At 43.8% G+C, this 4,238-nt stretch overlaps 1 pseudogene; it reads right to left on the bottom strand.

The window, feature by feature from the left end:
• On the bottom strand, positions 750-2,289 carry Gm19680 (predicted gene, 19680; annotated as a pseudogene).

Below are 4,238 nucleotides of genomic sequence, written 5' to 3'. Positions count from 1 at the left end.
TGGGTCTCATAGAATACAGAAACTTATTTTGATTTTTTAATATAGTGAGGGTTATATTGCTGGCAATAATACGGTTAAATTTTAGAAAAAGTCCCATGCAGTGCTGAGAAGAGTATATATTTCTTATATGTTGAGTGAAATATGCAGATATCAGTTAAATGTATTTCATATGTAGGATATTTTGGCACTGATGTTTCATTGTTTACATTTTTATAAGTAGATCTATCTAGATGTAAGAATGGAATATGGCGTTCTTCCGATGCTTTGTCCAAATCTCTATGGACATTTTGTTTGTTGGCTTGGGAGAGTTTACATTTACTTTTTTGTCTGTTCATTTTCTTTTTCCTTTTTTTTTTTTTTTTAGATTTATTTATTTATATGAATACATTGTAGCTGTCTTCGGACACACCAGAAGAGGGCATCAGATCTCATTACAGATGGTTGTGAGCCACCATGTGGTTGCTGGGAATTGAACTCAGGATCTCTGGAAGAGCAGTTAGTGCTCTTAACCACTGAGCAATCTCTCCAGCCCCCTCATTTTCTTTTTAATAACCCTAGGGATGTCTTAGGATTTGATGCTAAATATTTACAATATGCATGTTCTCTGTGTGACTTGTTCATTTTGTTATTAAGTTAAGTCCTGTGTTGAAGCCTACATTTTCAGATATGATGTTTATAGCTTCAGTTTGGTTGGTAGTTTGAATTCTGCACTTTGACTCTCAGTTTATTTATCTTTTTTTTTTTTTTTTCAATGTTAACTGCTTTATGCGTACAACACTTAACGGGGCATCCATGATCAGACCAAGCCAGACTCCAACAGATAAGAGAAACAAAACCACTTCCCCAAAATTAAAGCTACCAGTAAGATCCCCAAACCTCAAACCAAACAGAGCTTGGTCAGCCCGAGTGGTGGAGCAGAGCAGCAGGCACTCACAGCCTGGGCCGCGACTGCTCCACCTGTGAGTCCCACAGACTAACGAGGCGATCAGCTTCTCTCCAGCCAGACAGGAGGGCCCCATGTGTGGTAGAATAAAATGTCCGATGTGTGGCTTCCCCAGCAAAGAGTACCTGGAGCTGGGTGCCAGTTCCATCTTCAGGGAGGGGCTGAGCCATCAGATCTAGGTCATCGCCAGTGCTGCCCACAGCCACATAGCTGTAGGAACCTCGGGTGTACGGGGCACTGTGCCACTGAGACCTTCGTACGCTCTTGGCTGCTGGCAATTGTGGGTTTCCTGTCACTCTCCGGAGTACTTGGGTTAGAGACAGAAGCACTTCTTCATCTGACAGAGTCTCCATAAACTCCGACTCCAGCCCAGCAATAAACCCACAGAGCACATGTGAAGACTCAAAAGAAGGCTGGACCAAAAATCCAATGAGCTTCTTGAACCAGGTGTCTTGGAGTGAGAGAGCTGTGTCCTGTAAGGGCGATGTATCTTCCCACACCACCTGGATGAACTGGCAGTCGGGCTCCCAGAAGGGCTCTTCAAACTCCAAGAAGATTTTGTTGTTGGTACCAAAGCCTAGTTTTTTGATGGCTTCTGCTTTTTTGGCAGGCAGTGGTGGCTCAAAAAAGGTATCTTGGTGTTCTTTAAGAAAACCTAATGGCACTGTGACAATGACATGATGTGCAGGCAGGCGGGCACCATCTTCACACTCCACCAATACGGGGAAGGTCTCCCCTGGAAAAGCAGCTTCCTGGAAGGACCCATTCCAGTGAATGGTCTTCACCGGCTTGTCAAAAGCGACCGTATCCTTGGGCAAGGAAGCCAGTATGCGGTCGGTAAGTCCTTGGTAGCCACCAGCCAAGATGCAATCCAGCCCAGGCAGCACTGTATACTCCCCGAACGGTGCAAGAGCCACCAGGTCCATGCTGTGGGTGCCGCTCACACAACACTCTATGTTGAAGAAAGTATTCAGGATAGCCAGCTTGCGCTTTCTGGTGTCCTCATCATCCTCGGTCCAGCTAGCCACCTGCTGACTTATCTCCTTCTTCAGGAACTCTCCAACACTGGCCATTGGGGTTTCAGATTCATTCAGGAATTCTCGGGTCCGCTCTATCAGTCCATAGAACAGACGGGCCATCTCTGTCATCAGCTCCAGGCTCACACTTGTTCCAGAGCTGGACCAGATCATGGAGGGCAGGGCCACGTGCCCTCCTGTATCCACAAGCTGGTTCTCTTCCGATAATTCTTTCTCCCCCAGGAGCCCGAATTCTGCAGCCAGCTGGAAGACAGGATTGTCCTGGGAGGGCCCATGGATCCAGTGTGCACCCAGCTCCACTACACCACCCCGCTCCCCGCTCCTCAGTCTCAGTTTATTTATCTTTTACCTAGCTGTGCGACTTTTGTGGAGACAGGAAACAGATCATGTTCCTGAATTTACTCTTGTAGTCTAGTCTTAATTGGTGAATCAAAGTGTTATTTCCATTCAAGATTGTTGTTGAAATGAATTATAGATTGTTTACTGTTTTGTTGTTTGCTGTTCAGGTTGGCTGTTTAACTGGTAATTATTTTCTTTCATCACTAATAGTGTTGAAGATTTATTGGTTTGCTGTATTGCCCATAATTTTCCCCTCACAATTCATCAGCTTATTGTTTGCATTCATAGAATGTAAACTTTCTTGTGTTCTGTATACTGTTTTTTTTTTCTTCTTTTAGATTCTTCATTTAAAAAATACTTATGCTAAGTTTTAGGCTAGTATCCACTTATCAGTGAGTACATATTGTGTGAGTTCCTTTGTGATTGGGTTACCTCGCTCAGGATGATGCCCTCCAGGTCCATCCATTTGCCTAGGAATTTCATAAATTCATTCTTTTTAATAGATGAGTAGTACTCCATTGTGTAAATGTACCACATTTTCTGTATCCATTCCTCTGTTGAGGGGCATCTGGGTTCTTTCCAGCTTCTGGCTATTATAAATAAGGCTGCTATGAACATAGTGGAGCATGTGTCCTTCATACCGGTTAGGACATCTTCTGGATATATGCCCAGAAGAGAGGTATTGCTGGATCCTCCGGTAGTACTATGTCCAATTTTCTAAGGAACCGCCAGACTGATTTCCAGAGTGGTTGTACAAGCTTGCAATCCCACCAACAGTGGAAGAGTGTTCCTCTTTCTCCACATCCTCGCCAGCATCTGCTGTCACCTGAATTTTTGATCTTAGCCATTCTGACTGGTGTGAGGTGGAATCTCAGGGTTGTTTTGATTTGCATTTCCCTGATAATTAAGGATGTTGAACATTTTTTCAGGTGCTTCTCTGCCATTCGGTAATCCTCAGGTGAGAATTCTTTGTTCAATTCTGAGCCCCATTTTTTAATGGGGTTATTTGATTTTCTGGAGCCCACCCTCTTCAGTTCTTTATATATATTGGATATAAGTCCCCTATCTGATTTAGGATAGGTAAAGATACTTTCCCAAACTGTTGGTAGCCTTTTTGTTTTATTGACAGTATCTTTTGCCTTGCAGAAGCTTTGCAGTTTCATGAGGTCCCATTTGTCAATTCTCGATCTTACAGCACAAGCCATTGCTGTTCTGTTCAGGAAATTTTCCCCTATGCCCATATCTTCAAGGCTTTTCCCCACTTTCCAAGATACAATTTGCCAAATGCATGAAACTCTAGAAGAATGAAGACCAAAGTGTGGACACTGTGCCCCTTCTTAGAATTGGGAACAAAACACCCATGGAAGGAGTTACAAAGACAAAGTTTGGAGCTGCGACAAAAGGATGGACCATCTAGAGACTGCCTTATCTAGGGATCCACCCCATAATCAGCTTCCAAACACTGATACCACTGCATACACTAGCAAGATTTTGCTGAAAGGACCCAGATATAGCTCTCTCTTGTGAGACTAGGCAGGGGTCTAGCAAACACATACGTGGATGCTCACAGTCAGCTATTGAATGGATCACAGGACCCCCAATGGAGGAGCTAGAGAAAGTATCCAAGGAGCTAAAGAGATCTGCAACCCTGTAGGTGCAACAACATTATGAACTGACCAGTACCCTGGAGCTCTTGATTCTAGCTACATATGTATCAAAAGATGGCCTAGTCGGCCATCACTGGAAAGAGAGGCCCATAGGACACACAAACTTTATATGCCCCAGTACAGGGGAATGCCAGGGCCAAAAAAAATGAGAATGGGTGGATAGGGAAGTGGGGGGGCGAGTATGGGGGACTTTTGGGATAGCATTGGAAATGTCATTGAGGAAAATATGTAATAAATAAAAAAATACTTTTG

This window comes from Mus musculus, chromosome 1, assembly GCF_000001635.26.
Source record: "Mus musculus strain C57BL/6J chromosome 1, GRCm38.p6 C57BL/6J".
In the NCBI taxonomy this organism is placed as follows: domain Eukaryota; kingdom Metazoa; phylum Chordata; class Mammalia; order Rodentia; family Muridae; genus Mus; species Mus musculus.
The sequence above is the reverse complement of the archived record's forward strand: the minus strand, read 5'-3'. Positions and strand labels throughout refer to the sequence as shown.